The sequence below is a fragment of the Panthera pardus genome, unplaced genomic scaffold, assembly GCF_024362965.1.
Source record: "Panthera pardus isolate Hobbes unplaced genomic scaffold, ASM2436296v1 HiC_scaffold_10, whole genome shotgun sequence".
NCBI classification, from domain to species: domain Eukaryota; kingdom Metazoa; phylum Chordata; class Mammalia; order Carnivora; family Felidae; genus Panthera; species Panthera pardus.
In genome coordinates this window covers 62,717,347-62,738,620 of record NW_026526655.1, presented here as the reverse complement: position 1 = coordinate 62,738,620, position 21,274 = coordinate 62,717,347, and the positions used below count along the sequence as shown (strand labels likewise).

General features: G+C 37.0%; 1 protein-coding gene and 1 pseudogene across 10 annotated transcripts in view; one reads left to right on the top strand and one right to left on the bottom strand.

Moving 5' to 3' along the window:
- The window catches only part of UBR3 (ubiquitin protein ligase E3 component n-recognin 3), a 226,825-nt gene that overhangs the window by 12,461 nt on the left and 193,090 nt on the right, over positions 1–21,274 (top strand). The gene's annotated exons all lie outside the window — the stretch shown is intronic.
- On the bottom strand, positions 18,665–19,596 carry LOC109272776 (hydroxyacyl-coenzyme A dehydrogenase, mitochondrial-like; annotated as a pseudogene).

Here is a 21,274-nt window from a genome sequence, read left to right as displayed (position 1 = left end):
GAATGGTATCATTCCCATTTTATGTGATTAATTGCCCAGGACTGTGAAACATTTTGGCATGTCGTATTAATATTCTATTTATACTGATGGTCTTGTGGACAGAGCCATAAGAAGCAAAGCCTTTTTTTTGGAGCATTGCATTGGAATGCTTGAATACGGCAATTGCATATGATTTTAGGGCATTTTGTGGTATTAGCTTTGTTGGAGGCATAATTACAAATTGTACACATTTAAAGTCCACCGTTTAAGTTGCCAAATATGTATACCCCTGTAAAACTATCACCATAATCAAAATAGTAAACATAGCAATGATTCCCAAAAGGGTCCTTGTGCCTTTTTTTATTTTATTTTATTTTATTTTTAAAAATATACATCCATATTTTTTAAAATATACATCCAAATTAGTTAGCATATAGTGAAACAACGATTTCAGGAGTAGATTCCTTAATGTCCCTTACCCATTTAGCGCAACCCTGCCTCCTACATCCCCTCCCATAACCCTCAGTTTGTTCTCCATATTTATGAGTCTCTTCTGTTTTGTCCCCCTCCCTGTTCTTATATTATTTTTGTTTCCCTTCCCTTATGTTCATCTGTTTTGTCTCTTAAAGTCCCCATATGAGTGAAGTTCCTGGTGCCTTTTTTAATCCCTACCTCCAGCTTTTTCCTGTGCCCTGTCCCCCAGCAACCACCTATCTATATTCTGTTGCTATGGATTTATTTATTTATGGATTTATTTTCTAGAATTTTGTATAAATGGAATTATATAATATGTATACATAGTTTTTGATCTGTTGTCTTTCAACATAATTATTTTGAGATTCATTCATGTTGTGTAGTTCATTTCTTTATTGATAAGTAGCATTCCACTGTATGGATATACCACAGTTTGTTTATTTGTTCATCTGCCAATGAACATTTGAGTCATTTCTAGTGTTGGGCTATTACATATAAAGCTGCTATCGACATTTGTATTCAGGTTTTTATATGGATATTAACAAGTCTTTATAGGGATACTTCATATCTGTTGGGTAAATACCTAAGTATGTTTTGAGTGGATCATATTGTAGATTTATGTTTAATTTTTTAAAAATTAAAAAGTTTTTTAGTATGGTTTTGTATATATTATAAAAGTTTACATTTCAATTATTTTTCAGTGTATGATTCAGTACATTAATCGCATAATGTTTAACTTTTATTTACTTATTAAAAAAATGTCTTTTAATGTTTACTTATTTTAGAGAGAAACAGAGTGCCAGCTGGGGAGGGTCAGAGAGAGATGGAGACACAGAATCCCAAGCAGGCTCCCAAGCTGACTGAGCCACCCAAGCACCCCTAACTTTTAAAGAAACTTCCAAAATGTTTTCCCATTGAATGTTCCAGTCTATATCAGCAATGTGTGAGAATTCCAGTTCGTCTGAATTCTTGCTAATACTTGCTGTTGGTCATTCTTTTTAATTTCATCTCTTCAAATAGCTATGTAGTGGTGTCTTCTTGTAGTATTAATTTGCATTTTCTTAATGGCTAATGAATTTTTAAAGTATCTTTTCATGTCCTTTTTTGCCATTGATATATTTTGTTTGGTATTGGCTCAAATATTTTGCCTATTTTTTTCTTACTGGTTTATTTTTTTCCTTTGTTTCTAATTATTAACTTTTTTTTCCATTTTATTTTATTTAATGAATTTATTTTTTAAAGTAGGCTCCAACACGAGGCTTGAACTCCCAGCCTTGCGATCAAGAGTTGCATGCTCCACTGACTGAGCCACCCAGGTGCCCCTCTAATTATTAACTTTTGATATAGTTCCTTATTTATTGTGGATACAAGTAATTTTTCAGGTATATGATTTGCAAATATTTTTTCCTGGTTTATGGCTTATCTACTTACAGTATCTTTTGAAGACCAGAGGTTTTTAATTTCAGTGAAGTCCAACTTATCAATGTGTTGGCCTCTTTTGGATCCTATCTTTGATGTTAGATCAAGAAGTATTTACCTAACTCGGCATCAAGATTTTCTTCTAGAAGTTTTATAGGTTTAGGTCTATGATCAATTTTGAGTTAATTTTTATATATGGTATGAGGTATGGCTCAAAGTCCATTTTGTTGCATATGGGTATCCAGTTGTTGAAAATACTGTCCTTTCTTCATTGAATAGCTTTGGCACCTTTGTCAAAAAAAGAGTTGTCCATATATGTGTGGATGTTTCTGGACTTTCTGTTTGTTTTTGTTTTTTTTTTAATTTTTTACAGTTTTTATTTATTTATTTTGAGAGAGAGAGAGAGCACGAGCTGCGGAGGAGCAGAGAGAGAGGGAGAGAGAGATTTAGAAGCAGGCACTGTGCACTGTCAGCATGGAGCCCAAAGTGGGGCTTTATCTCACAAACTGTGAGATCATGACCTGAGCTGAAATCAAGATCTGCGCTTAACTGACTGAGCCACTCAGGCATCCCTGGACTTTCTATTTTTATGCCAGAGCCAAACTCTCTGGATTACCGTAGTAAGATTGTAGTAAAATCAGATAGTATCAACTTTCCAACTTTAGTATTTTTAATTTCAAAGTTACTGTGGGTAACTTTACATTTCCGTATGAATTTTGGATTAAACCTATCAGTTTCTACAAGAAAGAAAGCCTGCTTAGATTTTGACTGGGATTGTGTTGTATCTGCAGATCAGTTTGGGGAGAACTGACATCCTAACATTACTAAGTCTTCCAACTTACAGTAAATCTATTCATTTTTTAAGGTCTTCTTTAATTTCTTTCAGCAATGTTTTGTAGCTTTCAGTGAACACGTCTTGTACATTTTTTAAATGACTAAGTGTTTCATATTTTTATACTATTATAAGTGGTAGTTGAAAATATTTCAATTTCTGATTGTTGCTAGTAAATAGAAATCCAAGTAAATTTTGTATATTGATCTTGAACCTTGCTAAACGTATTTATTCTAGTAGTTTTTTGTAGACTCCATTAGGTTTTCTATGTAGGTGAGTATGCTGAGTCTGAATATAGTTTTACATCCTTTCAAATCTTAGTGCTGTTTATTCATTTTCCTGATTACGTGGAACAGAACCTCTATTACACTATTGAGCAGAAGTGATAGATATGGACATCCTTATCTTGTTCCTGATGTTAGGGAAAAGTAAACCTTTTATCATTAAATATGATGTTAGCTATAAGATTTTGTAGATGTCTTTTCTCAGATTGAGGAATTTCTCTTCTGTTCCTGGTTTGCTGAGAAAAAATTTTTTTAAAAAATCATGAATGGGTTGTTGGATTTTGTCAAGTGATTTTTTGCTTCAAATGAGATAATTGTATGGTTTTTCTTTTTAATTGTAGATATGGTGAATTACATGGAATAATTTTTGAATATTGAACCAGTCTTGCATTCCTAGAATAAACTGTATTTGGTCATGATGCATGTCTTTTTTTACATATTGCTAGATTCCAATTGCTAGTATTTTGATGTGAGGATTTTTGTTTCTGTGTTCAAGAGGAATATTGGACTTCTTTTGTCATATGTTTGTTTTCTTCTTTGGTAATATCTTTGTCTGATTTTGGTATCAAGGCAATGCTACTTATGTAAGATGAAGGAAGGTTTTCTTCTTCTATGTATATATTTTTAAGGGTTTATGAAGAATATAACTATTTCTCCCTCAAATGTTTGGTGGAGTTGGACAGTGAAACAATAATAAGTTTAGAGTATTTACTGTTGGAAGCTTTTTTAAGTAAAAATTTAATTTTTTTTTTATTAAGTTTATTTATTTTGGAGAGAGAGAGTGCAAGCTGGAGAAGAGCAGAGAGAGGGAGATGGAGGATCTGAAGTGGACTCTGCTGCCAGTGACAAGCCCCACACGGGGCTTGAACTCATGAACCATGAAATCATGACCTGAGCTGAAGTCGGATGCCTGACCGACAGAGCCACCCAGGCGCCCCAGTTTCTTTAATGATGTAGTACTTATTCAGGTTACTTTTTTTTTTTTTTTCTTATGTACAGTTTGGCAGTTTTAATCTTTCAAAGAATTTGTCCATTTCATCTAAATAGAATTTTCTGAGCAAACAAAAATTTTCATTTGTGTTGCCCTTTTCATGAAATCAGCTTTTGGTTTTATTGATTTCTCTGTCTCTTTTTTCCCCCCATCTGTTCTTTATTTCACTGATATGTGCTCGTTATTATTGTCTTCCTTCTTGTTTGGGTTTAATTTTGTCATTTCTTTTTGATTTTTTTAAGGTGGCATTTTTAGATCAATGCTTTGTGACTTTTTCTAATGTCAGTGATACTATAAATTTCTATGTACATTTTTAGAGGAATCCCACAAATTTTAATGTTTTTATTTTTATTCAAGTCACACTATTTTCTGTTTTCCAGAGCTTCCTTGTTGGCCCAAAGATTTTTTAGAAGTTTTGAGGATTTTCCAAGATTGTTTTTTAATAATTTCTAGGTGAATTCTGTTATAGTCAGAGAACATACTTCTATATCAACTTTTTAAAAATTGTTAACTTTGGGGCACCTGGGTGGCTATGTCAGTTGAGTGTCTGACTCTTGATTTTGGCTCAGGTCATGATCCCAGGGTTGTGGGATTGAGCCCCATGTTGGGCTGTATGCTGAGCATGGATTCTATCTCTCTCTCAAAATAAAAATAAATAACTAAATAAAATTGTTAACTTTTTTTTTTTAAAGGTTTCCTTCATAGCCCAGAATATGGTCTAACTTGGTGAATGTTGCATGTGCACTTGAAAAAAGTGTGTATTATTCTGTTGTCAAGTGTAGTGTCTTAAAAATGTCAAAATGTTTTTTTCTATTTCTATGAAAAACCCTTTTGGAATTTTGATAGGGGTCACACTGATTCTATAAATTGCTTTGTCTAGTATGGACATTTTATTTTATTTAAAAAAAAAATTTTTTTTTAGCTTTTATTTATTTTTGAGACGGAGAGAGACAGAGCATGAACGGGGGAGGGTCAGAGAGAGGGAGACACAGAATCTGAAACAGGCTCCAGGCTCTGAGCGGTCAGCACAGAGCCCGACGCAGGGCTCGAACTCACGGACCACGAGATCATGACCTGAATTGAAGTCGGACACTCAACCGACTGAGCCACCCAGGTGCCCCTAGTATGGACATTTTAACAATATTAATTCTTCCTGTCCATGAACATGGGATATATTTCCATTTATTTGTGTCTTCAATTTCTTTCAACAGTATTTTATAGTTTTCAGTGCACAAATCTTTCACCTCCTTTGTTAAATTTATTTCTACATATCTTATTGCTACTACTGTAAATGAGATTTTTTTTTCATTTTACTTGCATATAATTCATTGTTAGAATATAAAAATGCAATTGATTTTTGTATGTTGATTTGTATCCTGTGATACTAGTAATATTCTAATCGTTTTTTGGTGCAGTCTTTAGGGTTTTCTGTGTATAATATGTCATCTGTAAACAGATAATTTCACTTTTTTCTTTCTGATTTGAATGCCTTTTATTTCTTGTTCTTGCCTAGTTGTTGTCATTAGGACTTCTAGTGCTTTGTTGAGTAGAAGTGATGATAGTAGGCATCCATATCTTGTTCATGATTGTAGAGGAAAGCTTTCATTTTTTCACCATTTAGTATGAGGTTAGCTATGGGCTTGCCATATGTAACTTTTATTATGTTGAAGTTTATTTCCTCTGTACTCAGTTTGTGGAGTTTTTTTTTTTTTTTTTAATATATGAAATTTATTGTCAAATAGGTTTCCATACAACACCCAGTGCTCATCCCAACAGGTGCCCTCCTCAGTACCCATCACCCACCCTCCCCTCCCTCCCACCCTCCATCAGCCCTCAGTTTGTTCTCAGTTTTTAAGAGTCTCCTATGCTTTGGCTCTCTCCTACTCTAACCTCTTTTTTTTTTTCCTTCCCCTCCCCCATGGGTTCCTGTTAAGTTTCTCAGGATCCACATAAGAGTGAAACCATATGGTATCTGTCTTTCTCTGTATGGCTTATTTCACTTAGCATAACACTCTTGTGGAGTTTTTATCATGCAACAGATGTTGATTTTTGTCACATACTTTTTCTGCATCTGTTGAGATTATTGTATGATTTTTATCCATCATTCTGTTAATGTGGTGTTACATTGATTAATTTGCGTATTTTGAACCATCCTTATATCCCAGGGGTAACTCCCTTTTGGTGTAGGATCTGATTTTTTCATGTGCTGTTGCGTTCAGTTTGCTAGCATTTTGTTGAGAATTTTTGCATCAATATGCATCAGGGATATTGGCCTGTAAGTTTCTTTTCTTTTAGTGTCTTATCAGAGGAATGTTTGCCTCGCAAAATGAAATTGAGAGTGTTCATTCCTCTTCGGTATTTTGGAAGAATTTGAGAAGGATTGGCATTAATTCTTCTTTAAATGTCTGGCGGAATTCACCAGTGAAGCCATCTGGTCCTGGGCTTTTTTGTCTGGGAGGGATTTGATTACTGATTCAGTCTCTTTATGTTATTGGTCTGTTCAGATTTTCTGGTTTTTTTCATTGATTCAGTCTTTAGTGGTTGTATGTTTCTAGGAATTTATCCATTTATTCTAGATTGTCAAATTTTTGGTATTTAATTGTTTGTAGTAGACTCTTATCCTTTGTATTTCTGTGCTACTAATTGTAATTTCTTCTCTTTCATTTATAATTTTATTAATTTGAGTCATCGTTCTTTTTCTGTTGATTAGTCTACTTAAAGATTGGTCAGTTTTGTTTATCTTTGCAAAAAACCAACTCTTAGTTTTGTTGTTCTTTTCTATTGGTTTTCCATTTTTAATTTCATTTATTTCTGCTCTGTTCTGTTTTCTTCCTTCTGCTTTGGGCTTTGTTCTTTCTTTTTTTCCCCCCTCGTTCCTTGACATGTCAAGGTAGGTTGTTTATTGGTAATCTTTCTTTTTCCTTAATGTAGACATTTATAGCTATAAATTTCCCTCTTATACCTGCTTTTTCTGCATCTTGTAGGTTTTAGTTTGGTTTGTTTCCATTTTCATTTGTTTCAAGATATTTTTTTATTTTCCTTTCTTTTTCGATCTGTTGGTTGTTCAGGAGTTTATTGTCTAATTTCTGTGTGTTTGTGAGAATCCCAGGTTCTCTCCTGTTATTGATTTCTAGTTTTATAGTTTTCATTGTGTTCAGAAAAGATGTAATTTCAGTTTCTTAAATTTGTTAAGACTTGTTTTGTGGTCTAACATATGATCTTTTTAGGATAATGTTCTGTTTTGAGATGAATGTGTATTCTGTCACTGTTGGATGGAATGTTCTGTATGTGTCTGTTACATCTGTTTGGTTTATAGTGTTGTTCCCATCTGCTGTTTCCTTATTAATTTCCTGTCTGGATGATCTATCCATTGTTGAGAGTGAAGTATCACAGTTTCTTATTATATTATTGTGTTGCTGTTTATTTTCCTTTTAGAGCAAGAGAGAGTGAGAGCACACAAGTGGGGGAAAAGGGCAGAGGGGGAGAGAGAGAGAGAGAGAGAGGGAGAGGGAGAGGGAGAGAGAGAGAGAGAGAGAGAGAGAGAATCCTAAACCCCAATGTGGGGCTTGTTCCCAGGATCCTGGGATCATGACCTGAGCCAAAATCAAAAGTCAGATGCTCAACCAGCTGGGCCACCCAGGTGTCCCTCTTTTGCCTACTTTCTAATTGAATTTTTGTTGTTGTTGTTGTTTTTTACAGTTGAGTTTTGAGATTTCTTAATATATTCTAGATACTTGTCTTTTGTCAGATAATGTGGTTTTGATAACTTAATGATAATGGGTCTCAATGTAGACCTTTTGGGACTAAACCTACTTAGGGACTTTAGGGCCTCCTGAGTCTTGGTGTTCTTTTTATTTCCCCAAATTTGGGGTGTTTTCGGCCATTATCTCTTTATTTGAAAAAAATTTTTTTAAGTTTATTTTGAGAGAGATAGAGAGAGAGAGAGAGAAGGCACGAGCAGGAAGGGGCAGAGAGAAGGAGAGATAGAATCCCAAGCAGACTGCTCCATCAGCACACAGGCCCGTGTGGGGCTCAAACTCACAAACTGTGAGATCATGACCTGAGCTGAGATCAAGAGTCAAATGCTTTTTTTTGTTAAAAAATATATTTTTAAAAATATATTTTAAAGAGAGAGAGAGAGACAGACAGACAAAGTGCAAATGGAGGAGGTGCAGGGAGGGAGGAAGACACAGAATCTGAAGCAGGCTCCAGGCTCTGAGCTGTCAGCACAGAGCCCAACACAGGGCTCAAACTCATGGACCAGGAGATCATAACTTGAGCCGAAGTGGGACGCTCAACTGACTGAGCCATCCAGGCGCCCCTAGAGCCAAATGCGTAACCACCTGTGCCACCTAGGCGTCCCAGCCATTATTTCTTTAAATAGACTTTTGGTCCCCTTCTCTCTGTCCTCCTTTTGTGATTCCTATAATGATGTATGTTGTTTGTTTGAGTCGTGTCTTATGAGTCCTGTAGCTTTCTTCATTCTTTCTTATTCTTTTTTCCTCTTGCTCTGCTGACTGGAGATTTCAAATGACATGTCTTGTTTTTATGCATTCTTTCCTGGTGAAGTCTGCTATTGAATAGTTCTGTTGAATTTTTCAGTTCAGTTATATTCTTCAGCTGTAGAATTTCTGTTTGTTTTTTCCATGATTTTCATGTCTTCTTGAACTTATTTTATTCATGTATTTTCCCTGTATTTTTGCTTATTTTCTATCAGGGTTTTCTTGTAGTTCACAAAACTTATTTAAGAGGATTATTCTGAATTCTTTGTCATTCAGTTCATCTCCATTTCTTCATAGAGGAACCTTATTGATTTCCTTTGGTGGTTTCAGGTTTACCTGATTCTTCTTGATCCTTCTATACTTATGTTGGGATGTGTGCATTTGAGGAAGTGGTCTCCTTTTCCAGTCTTTACATGTTCACCTTGGTAGGGAAAGATTTTCTTCATTCACCTCAGCCTGGGATTCTGAATGGGCCAGCTGATACTATTCATTGGCAAGCAGCACTTCAGGGTGTCTGGTTGGGTGGAGCCACTGCCTGTGCTCTTAAGTTGAGAGGGGTCCCCTGGCTGGGTTTTACTGTCAGATGGGTCTGCATTCAGGTGGGGCTGCTGGCTGGGTTCTATGGTCAGGCAGGGCCATTGGCTGGGCTCCATAATAATCTCTGGTTGGACAGAATCGCAGGCTGTGCTTCCTGGCCAGGTAGTGTAGCTAGCTGGACTCTGTGATTGGGTGGGGCCACAGGCTAGGTCCTTAATCAGCCCTGATTGGGTGGGTCCCTAGGCTATGCTCCCTGGCTAAGTGCCAGTCTTTGTGTCCTGCTTGGTAGAATTTTTTGAATTCACCCCCTTTAAAAATTTTTTATTTTATTTTATTTTTCTCTTTGATTGTTCAAGCTGTTGAAAACTATGGGGGTTATAATATTTTATTATTTTGGCTATACTACATCTTACAGCTTAACTCTTTCATCTGGACACCATATGAAAATTCTTTCTTTGTACCTTGAAAAAATGTTCTCGTAGGTTTTGTGAAAAAGTTCTAGATCAGAAATTGGGCAGTCCTGACTCTAATTCCTTGAATTACTGGGTGAAATAGGTATGCATTTATACCTTTAATACAATATTGCCAAATTGTCCTCATATTTGGTATGTTAATTTACACTCTTCTCCGTCAGTACAATGAGAATATCCATTGCTTTAGTACTTAGCCAAGCACTAAGCATGGTCCATGCATTGTTTGCAGGTGTGTAAATTTTCAAATTTTTAAGGATTTTTAAGTTTATGTCTGTTACTGATTTCCATTTTAATTGCTTTGTGGTCTGAGAACATAGTTTGTGTAATGTTCATTTAAAATGTTTCAATACCATAAAGTGGTAAGATCCATATACCATTCATTGATATTTTCTGCTTGTCAGTACTGAAAAGCCATCAGTCTGGTTTGGACTAATTTCAGTGCTGGCCATAAGGCGGGCTCCATTGTGTATTTAGGCAGTTGTGTCCCATTGAGGGAGTATATTAGCTTGCTGCCATAACATAATACCATAGACAGGGGGGCTTAAACAGTAGAAATTTATTTTTCACAGTTCTGGAGCCTGGAAGTCCAAGATCAAGGTGCTGGCAGGTTTGGTTTCTACTGAGGCTTCTCTCCTGGGCCATAGATGGCTGCCTTCTCCCTGTATCTGCACATGGTCTTTCCTGTGTGTATGTGTGTAACCCTGGTGTCTCTTTCTCTTCTTCTTTTTTTTTTTATGTTTATTTTTGAGAGACAGAGTACGAGTGGGGGAGGGGCAGAGAGAGAGGGAGACACAGAATCTGAAGCAGGCTTCAGGCTCTGAGCTGTAAACACAGAGACCGATGCGGGTCTTGAACCCATGAGCCATGAGATCATGATCTGAGCTGATGTCAGACGCTCGAACAACTGAACCACCCAGGCGGCCCTATTTTTCTCTTCTTATAGTGACACTAGTTGTATTGGATTAGGGCTCCACTCTATGACTTCACTTAACCTTAGTTACCTCCTCAAAGGTCCTGTCTCCACATACAGTCACAGTGGGGGTTAGGACTTCAATGTATGAATTTTTGAGGGTCACAGTTCAGTAGGAAGAAGAGGATGGAGAGTGGGTATATTGATATGTATGTTGATAAACACATACAGTGTAGATCATTTGAAAAGGTCTGTGTGTTTGACTACATAATTCTGTCAGTCAGTAATATCCCAGTACTTCTTAAAAATGAAAAAAAGGTATTTATTAGGATATATTTTATGAACAATGGAATGAGCTTCTAGCTGTTGTAGTTTGTAGTGTTCTATTATTGTTGGTTAGGTCTAGTTTGTTGATAGTGTTTTTGGTAGTTATCTATCACTGTGTAACAAATCACTCTGAAACTTAGAAGCTTCAAACAATAAAAATTTGTCATCTCATAGTTTCTATGGACTAGGGATTTGGAAGTGGCTTATGTGGGTTGTTTTGGCATAGTGTCTCATGGGGTTGTAGTAAAAACCTTGGCTGGGTTTACAGTCTTCCAGGGACTGGAAGATCCACCTTCAAGGTGGGTCACTCACATGACTGTTGACAGGAGGATCAGTTTCCTGCCATGTGGGCTTATCATAATATTGCTTGAAAAATTTCCTTTAATATTTCTTATGGTACAGGTATGATAGCAATGAATTTTCTCTGGAAAGATTTTGTCTGGAAAGTTTTCATTTACCTTCAGTTTTGAAGGGTGTTTTCTTTGAGGTAAGAATTCTAGAGTCACAGGTTTGCTTTTTTTCTTCTAGCGCTTTGAATATGGTTCTACATTGTGTTCTGATTATACAGTTCCTGTTGAAAAGTCTGCTGTCCTTTGTATTTTTGTTGCTCTGTACATAATGGGTCATTTTCTTCTGGTTGCTTTGAAGATTTTCTTTTTTTCTTTTTATTTTTTTTTTAAATGAAAAAAAAATTTTTTTACATTTATTTATTTTTGAAAGACAGAGACAGAGAGAGACAGAGCACAAGTGGGAGAGGGGCAGAGAGAGAGGGAGTCACAGAATCCGAACCAGGCTCCAGGCTCCGAGCCATCAGCAAAGAGCCCGGTGTGGGGCTCGAACTCACGAACTGTGAGATCGTGACCTGAGCTGAAGTTGGACGCTCAACTGACTGAGCTACCCAGGTGCCCCAAAGATTTTCTTTAAAAAAAAAAATTTTTTTTTTTAATGTTTATTTATTTTTGAGAGAGACAGAGACAGAATGCGAGTGGGTTAGGGGCAGAGAGAGAGGGAGTCACAGAATCCGAAGCAGGCTCCAGGCTCTGATCTCTCAGCACAGAGCCCGACGCAGGCCTCGAACTCACGAGCTGCGATATTATGACCTGAGCTGAAGTTGGACACTTAACCCGACTGAGCCACCCAGGCGCCCCACTTTGAAGATTTTCTTACCACTGGTTTTCAGCAGTTTGATTATGAAGTGCCTTTGTATGGCTTTAAAAAAAGTTTATTCTGGTTGGGATTTGATGAGTTCTTGGATCTGTAATTTTATGGTTTTCAGCAAATTTGGGGAAACTTCAGCAATTCTTCAGATATTTGTGTTTTCTCCCCTCTTCCCCTTTTGGGTTTCCAGGGTAATGCAAGACTGCTTGTTATTGTCACTCTTCACATAAGTTTTGTTTATGTTCTCAGTCTCTGTGCTTTATTTTGGATAGTTTCTTATTTTTTAAATAATTTTATTTATTTATTTTAGTGAGGAGAGGGAGCGTGCGCGCATGTGCATGGATGAGCGGGGGAGAGGGGCAGTGAGAGAGAGGGAGACAATCTTCAGCAGGCTCCATGCTTAGCACAGAGCCTGACACAGGGCTCAGTCCCATGATCCTGGGATCATGACCTGACCTTAAGTTAAGAATCAAATGCTAAACCAACTGAGCCCCCCAGATGCCCCATTTCTTATTGTTAGGTTAGTTAAATCTCTCATCTTTTTTTTTTCTAGTGTCTAATCTACTGTTATCCTGTGTGGTGTATTTTTCATTTCTGATATTTTTCATCTGTAGAAGTTTGATATGGGTCTTATTTATCTGTTATCATGGTATAAGTTGTGAGGAGATTACTCCTCCCCCGAATCTTTGCTGGTTACTCAATTCATCTCAATATCATTCATAATAAACCATGTTTTCCTCATAGATTGAAATCTGCCTTGTCATGAATTAAATTCCATATGGATTTGATTCTGTATTTGGATTCACAGTAATTAATTTGTCCATTGATAGACCTTTTTATGTACCATTACCACATTGTTTCCTTTCTGCCCTTGAGCATTCAATATAATTTATTTACTATGTTAATACTTTAATACATGTACATTTCTAATTTTGCTGTCTTCTAATTTACTGTACATCTCTAATTTACATGTCTTCTAATTTACTGTACATCTCTAATTTACATGTCTTCTGATCCTATATGCACACTGTGACTGAATTTAGAACTTAGAGTTTTCATAAATATTTTGCTTTTGTTTTGGTAGTACTTTAGGCCTCACCAAATAATATTAAATCTATATAGATGGAATTTGTTTTCTTTATTTCTAATAATTTTAGACATGAGATGAATTAATACTTTAAGCTGTACAAATTAGAGATGCAGAACTGTATATCTAGAGAAATGGCATAAGAACACATATAGGTGAATTTGGAACTGAATTTCTGACCTAACTTCACCTTTCTTTACTTTATGTTTATTTAATTATATTTATCATTAATGTCTATTACTGTCTTCTAAAATGTAAGCTCCCTAAAAGCTGTCTACCACAGTTTTGATTATTTTAAAGTAAGTTTTAATATCTGGTAAAGCTATTTTATTATTAGTCTTATTGTTCAAAATTTTCTTAACCTTTCTTTTCCATAGGAATCTCAGAGTGACCATGTTTATTCCTTACTGGTATTTTTACTGAGGTCATATTAAATATATAGGTCAATTTAGTGGAAACCATATATCTTTACGGTATGTCTTTTGTCATCTTTAGGAATTTTTTTTTTAAACAATTTTACTAGTTAGGCATGTCATTTAGTGTTTCTGAGGTTTCCCCATCTGTAAAATGAAGAGAACAGTTTATTTCAAGGGCTTTTAATATGGGATGCCTGTCTTTCCAGGGATCTTTGTGAATTACCTTAAATTATATGCAGAATAGTGTATATGTGTGTAATTTGTGCTATTTGGGAATGGGATGTATATGCCACAGTCTGATTTTTAGGGGAGCTTATCTTAGATGCTTTTCTAATTTTTGAAATATGTGCTTGAGTTATTTGAATTGGCCTTTTCTTACCGTCCTAGGGCCCCCCCCCCCCCCCCCCCAACTAAGTCTTAATAATTTGCAAATGGACCACCAGGAATCTCTGGTCCTTTTTTCTTTCTTCCCTTCTCTCCTCTCTGGTCCTGTCCACTCCCTTCCCATCCTATCTCCTCCCTTCTCTCAGAATCCTGGAATTCCGCTTTTAGTCATTTAAACTCAGTATTGTAGGAGTCACAAGGAGAGTTTCTGGGATACTGGGAATGTTTTGTTTCTAGATCTAGTTGGTTACATAGGTGTGCTGTTTGTGATACTTCACTGAGCTGCACTTATTTTTTTGGAAATTTTCTGTCAGTTAGATTTCAATGAAAAATTTTAAAAAGTTGAGGTAAAATAAAATTTGGAGAGGTTATTTTATTAACTGTTTCTGTAGTTCTGTTCAACCTTTCTATTATTGCCATAACATCCTGCTCCACTAAGGAATATTTAATCTTCTTAATCATTCAAAACTGCTGGATTCTTTGAAGAAAGTATCTGTGATCTGTGAGCTGCTATTGTGAACACATTACTTTCTGCCTCATTTTTTCTTTGGAGCCATACCAGTTGTCTAGAAAGGCCTCTTCCTGTTCACTTGGGGAGAGATCTTTCATACCTGTTTATACGCAGTTGGCTTTTGTCAGACCTCTTGACAATACACCTACAGAGCTTGGTGTGCCTAGCCTAGCTTCTTTATGTCATTTGGCCTGTATCCTAAATATTACCTCTTCGGAAAGGCCTTCCATTTCAAACCCAATTTAAAGGAGCCTGGTAGACACATTCTGTAAATCATGCTGTCAAATTATTTTTGCAGAGCTTATTATTCATATTTATGTTTTTGTTTCTTTCTCTGTCATCTTCTACTCACTCCCCCAGTAGAAAGTTAGCTCCATGAGAGCAAGGCCCCTGTATTCCTGGGGCCTAAGTTGTCAGTGTCAGGCATACAGTGGTTCTTTAAAATATAATTGAAAAGCTCGTATTATTAAATGGGTGTCTAGTCCTTTTTGTTGTTGTTGTTGTTGTTCACAGGAAGTCTGGTTATTTTTTAACTGGCTGCCCTTGAAATCATCTTGGTGTTCTATTATTAGATTCATTCATTTCCTCAAGTCTTCATTGAACACTTGCTATGTAATATGTAAGATGCTTTAGTTACCACACTATGATCAGTTTGAAATATGAAAACCAATTTTGTTGATCTTATAATGCGTTATACCAGTATTGCACAGTCTTACATTATTTTAACTAGCTCTCAGAGCTTGGTCCTTAAGTCTTCTGGCTATTAATTTTTTCAGTCAATAGCCATCTGATATACTCCTGTAATCCCAGTCCCTAGGTTGCTTAGACCACTCTTGTTCCTTGGGCAAAGTTAGTTCAAGGTTGAAATTTCACTCTTTGATGCCACTTGACACTGTTCAAATTGTTCTTCACTGGCTGCCCAGTAGCACTTTTGAATTCATTTCTTTTCTACGTGGAAAGTGTCTAAGAGAGCTTTCTGTGCCCTCCTTCATCTAATCCTTTCTCTTTTCCTGCTTTTCAACTGTCAAGTTTTTCATTGCATCCTTTAGTGTATGTGTTCCCATTCTTCTCTTCTGGCTTTCCTTTCATCTGTTGTTTGTTCTTCATATTTATCCTTGTAGGCAGTATAATTAAATTATCTTCGATCACCACTTGTCTAACCTGTCACACAGGCCAGGCTTTTTTTTTTTTTTTTTTTTTTTTAAGCTTTTAAAAATAGAAATCTTTCCTTGATTTTGCTTATTAGATTTTGTGTGTCACAGCTGAAAGATGTTCTTAAGTTCATATTTATCTTTATGAAGCAGGTGCTTGAGTCTGGTGCCTTAAACTACTTGGCCATCTTGACACAACCTTATTTATCTTTAATGTTTATTTATTTTTCAGAGACAGAGAGACAGAGTGAGAGTGGGGGAGGGGCAGAGAGAGGGGGAGATACAGAAGCAGGCTCCAGACTCTGGGCTGTCAGCAAAGAGCCCGACATGGGGCTCGAACCCATGAACCATGAGATCATGACCTGAGCTGAAGTCGGATACTTAACCGACTGAGCCACCCAGGTACCCCAACCATATTTACCTTTAAAATAAAGGTTTGGACCTTAAGATACAGTACTTCCTAACCTTTTTCATAGTATGCTAGACATGGAAATGATATTTGGATGGGCCACAGAAGCAATTGAGGAGGCTGCTCCGACCCTGCCCATCTGTCTGCCTTGAGGACTGAGGAAATCTGTATCTCTCTACACTGTAATCTGTTGACCTAACATTAAGGATAGATAGGCTTCAGCAGTGTGTGACCATTCTGTTTTGTGGTCCTTCTTTCTTCCTTTTTTTAATATGGTTTTTAAAAAAATCTTTTCATATGTTTTATATTTGAGAGAGAGTGAGACAGAGACAGAGAGCCAGAGACGGAGACAGAATCTGAAGCAGGCTCCAGGCTCCAGGCTCCGAGCTGTTAGCACAGAGACGGACGTGGGGCTCAAAGTCATGAGCAGTGAGATTATGACCTGAGCTGAAGCCAGATGCTTAAATGATTGAGCCACCCAGGCGCCCCTGTATATATTTTTCTTAAGAAAGAGTTATAACTTTCATTAGATTCTCAAAGGACTCTATGAATCCAGAAATGTTCAGAATTAAAACTGTAAATTGTAGAACTAAAACCAAATGAATGACATAACTTATTGTTTGTTTGCTTTTAGTGTAAATCTTTTCCTTTTGATTACAAAGTTATGCATGTGTTACACAAAATTCAAATATTATAGGTAGAATTAATGTGGAAGCTAGAGTGTGTTATATATTGTATTCCTGGTTAATTTACACCAATTAATATTCCTGGTTAATATTCCACAGATACATGTATTTGATATAAATATTTTTTCTTACACGTATTAACATTTTCTTTCCTATTCTTTCTCCAAAATTTTAATTATAAAGATATTACAATATGTATACTATTATGTAGTTCATTTCTCTATTTATCTTAGATATGATTCTACTTCAGTACTTGTTGATCTACCTCATTCTCTTTAACAAACATAAAGTATTTTATGGATCTACCATAATTTGGATAACCTTTATTACTGAACACGAGTTGTTTCTAGCTTTTTTTTTTTTTTTTTTTTTTGCATTGCAAACATCTTTGTAGATACTGTCTTAAAAATTTAGGAGTATTTCTGTGTAATAAATCCCTAGAAGTAGAAATGCTAGGGCGGGGTATGAACACTTAAAGTTTTTTTTAAATTAAATTTTTATTTTAATTCCAGTATAGTTAACATACGATGTTAAAGTTTCAGGTGTACAATATTGTGATTCATTACTTCCATACGATACCTGGTGCTAATCACAACAAATGTACTCCTTAATCCTCATTACCTATTTCACCCATCTCCCCAGCCACCTCCCTTTGATAACCATCAATTTGTTCTCTACAGCTAAAAGTCTGTTTCTTTGTCTCTTTCTCTCTCTCTTTTTTCCTTTGCCCTCTGCCCATTTGCTTTTTTTTTTAAATTATACTCATGTTTATTTTAATTCAAATTTTCACAGGTTAAAAGATTGCATTTTATTAGAATCAATTTATAGGCAGTTTGCAGCAATGATTTCTCATGAAAAAAAAAAAGAGACGATAATCACTCAGATTTTGGATGTGAATGAAACCTCTTCCGGGGTGCCTGGGTGGCCCGGTTGAGCGTCTGACTTCGGCTCAGGTCTTGATCTCGCTGTCTGTGAGTTCGAGCCCTGAGTTGGGCTTTGTGCTGACAGCTCAGAGCCTGGAGCCTGCTTCAGATTCTGTGTCTCCCTCTCTCTCTGCCCTTCCCCTGCTCATGCTCTGTCTCTCTCTCTGTCAAAAATAAATAAACATTAAAAAAAAAAATTAAAAAAAAAAACACCTCTTCCTGCAAACCATGGAGATATTCCTACCAATCTAATAGCAGGAGTTGAATAAAGACATGACATCTTATGTTGTGCCCAAAATGTAGGGTAAGGCTTGAAGCTGCAGGTAGCATATGTTCTCAAAAATGCAAGGTGCAAGTGCTGCTCACTCTAGCATTCACAGACACACTACATATGTGTCCAATGGCTCATTACTGTCTGGCAGTGATGAACTTAGCACGCACTAGGAGGAAGGGCTGTCCCCTTTACAAGTGAATGGATCCAGGCAATTCTTTATGAAAATGATAAGGTTTGGGGCACCTGGGTGGCTCAGTCAGTTAAGCATGTTGACTTGATTGTAGCACAGGTCATGATCCCATGCTTTATGGGATTGAGCCCCGTGTTGGGCTGCGCGCTGACAGCTCAGAGCCTGCTTGGGATTCTCTCTCTGCCCCTCCCCACGCTTACACTCCTTCTCAAAATAAACGTTAAGAAGAAAATGATAAGGTTCAGAAAAATGTTTGCTTCAAGAGTTATAAAACTTGTTAGAAAATACACAGAATGAACAGAATATAAAAGGGAACTAGTTCTCAATGGAGGAATCTACTCTTATTATAACTAGTGTAAATAATTACTTCAGATAGATTACAATCAAAATGCACATTGGGGGTGCATGGGTGGCTCTATTGGTTGGACCTCTGACTCTTGATTTCAGCTCAGGTCATAATCCTGGGGCTGTGGGATCGAGCCCTGTGTCAGGCTCCGCAATGACAGTGCAGAGCCTGCTTAGGATTCTGTCTCTGTCTCTGTCTCTCTGTTTTTCCTCTCCATGTGTGCATGTGTTCTCTTTCACTCTGTCTCTAACATTAAAAACAAAACAAAACAAAAAAACCCCACATCGAACGGACTATGCTGTATGAGGGAATGTCTGACCAGAGAACATTCCCATGGGTACTTGGGGGGCTGCTGGTACATTGCTTACAGGGTTTCTTCGCAGAGGCAGAGAAACTGTGCCTCACTTGTATTTGCAATGTCCTTCTTCAGTCTTCTTGCCAAGCTTATTCTCTGCTACCAACTTCTTCAAGGACAGGCTGGGTTGAAACAAAGGGTTCCATTTCATGCCGCCTGTCCATGATGAACTTTGTAGTATCCGGCCCTATGTAATCAAGCTCAAATGGGCCCATGGAGTAACCAGCTCCTAGCTTCATAGCAGTGTTGATATCTTCCTTTGGATGCATTACTCATTCATGCAGCCTGACTGCTTCCATGAGGTATGGCACTAGGAGACAGTTCACAATAAACTCAGATGTGTTCTTACAAGAAACCGGATGGTTTTCCAGGGCTTTGCTGAAGTCTGTCAGAGATTCAGGTGTATTCTGGTCGGTCAGTGGTGTTTTAATGACCTCCACAAGCTTTATCAAGGGCACTGGGTTGAAGAAATGGAGTCCAGCGAATCAGTCCTGTCTTATGGTGGCATTGGCTATGTTTGTAGACTGCAGAGAGGAAGTGTTGCTGGCAAAGATTGTACGTTCAGAGGCAAACTTGTTCAACCTCTTGAAGAAGTCATTCTTCATCTTTAAATTCTCCAGCATGGCCTCTACCACCAAGTCCATGCTGTGGACTATGGATGCTGCATCCATGCTGGTTGATAGGTTGCTCAGGGTCTTCTCCACAAATTCATCACCCGCCTTGGGGTTTTATGCAGACTTCTTCTCTGGCACTTTCCTAAGGCTTTCCTCAATCTCATTTCTAGATTTTGCCAGCATGTCCTCTGTCTGGTCCACCAACACCGTTGTGGCCAGTTGCTGCAGCAACCTGGGTGATGTCAGTGCCCATCATCTTGCTGCCAGTAACCAACATGTAGTTGATGATGATTTTCTTCACGGAGGCTGAGGTAGCGGATGAGGAGCACACAGAGTGCACAAATTGCCGGGTTATGAAAACCATGCTGCAGAGATGAAGGCAAAGGTGGGAACCGCGACAAGACCCACCAAAGCTTTTTTCCGCTCATTTGCTTTTGAACACTAAAAGTTTTAGTAAATTTTGCTAGAACATCACCAGAAACGGGATTTATATACGCTTCCGTGTATATGATAACAAACATTTCTGAATGTACTTTTCAACAATGAATTAGTAAAGTGAACTTTCCCCAGTCCTCAAGATGAAAAAGATTTTTGTGTTATCAAAATTTTCAAACATACACAAAGATAAAGACGAGAACATTGAACCTCTGTATACCCATCACTGGACTCAACATTTATTTACCAAGATTTTTGTCACATTTGCTTCATTTGTCCTTTTCTTCTGTTTTTCTGAAGTATTTTGAAGGAAATTCCAAATATTGTCATCTCACCCTGACATGCTTCAGTATTACCTTTTTTTTAATGTTGATTTTTGAGAGAGAGAGAGAGAGAGACAGAGAGAATGCTAGTGGGGGAGGGGCAGAGAGAGAGAGAGAGAGAGAGGGAGGGAGGGAGAGGGACAAAGGAGCCCAACAGAGGATCCAAAGCAGGCTCAGCGCTGACAGCAGAGAGCCCAATGTGGGGCTCGAACTTGCAAACCATGAGACCATGACCTGAGCCAAAGTCTGATGCTCAACCGAGCCACCCAGGCGCCCCCAGTATTTCTATTTAAAAAATTCAAATAATTCCTTTCTTTTAAGCATTTTTTAGCTTTTTAGTACAGAAAATTTCAAACATATATAAAGGCAATGCACATAATGAACCCAACTACTATGATCTTTTATTCGGAAAAAGCTCCTTCAGTGACATTTTTTATTTAAAGACCAATTAAAACTACATTCATTTGACTTGGTGCCTTAAATATGTGAATGGAATACTTACTGGCTTTGATATTGGCCCACATTCTATTTAATGAGCACAACATAATGAAACCTCATGTATCCATCTCCCAGTTTCAACAACTAACAACTTCTGGTTGGTCTTTGGCATACTCCCACCTAATTCAGTTCACCCCACTGTGTTATTTTGAAGCAAATCCCATATATATAGCATTTTATCTGTAAGTATTTCTATAGATATATCTCGAACACAAGACTTCCTTTTCCCATGATAACTGTAATGATGCTACTGTCCTACCTACATAAAATAATTCCTTAGTATCACCAAATATCCATGCATATTTTCCTACATCATAATCACAATGCTGTTATCACACCTAATAAAATTATCTAATGAACTAATGAACTGTTTGTTATGTTACCCAGTTCATAATTAGATCTCCCTGATTGTTTAAAAAATACCTTTGTAAAGTTGGTTTGTTAGGATTGGTTCACGTATTATGTTTATTGGATCTCTAAAGCTTTTTTAAACCTAGAGTGGTCCTTCTACCTTCTTTCTCCTCTTGCCACTGCCAGGTTGCATAAATTAAATCCATTGTCCTATATAATGGTCTACATTCATGATTTGTCTATTTGTTTTTTGGGGTGTTTTTAACTTTTTCCTTTAACCCCTATACTTCTTATAAATGGAAGTGAGCTCTAGAGACTAGGTGTCAAGTTCAGCTTGTTTGGTAAGAACTCTTCCTAAATGGTGCTGTGTGCTTCATAAGAATCACAGTGTTTGAATTTTTTTTTTTAACTTCTTGTTATGCAAAGATTGATAAG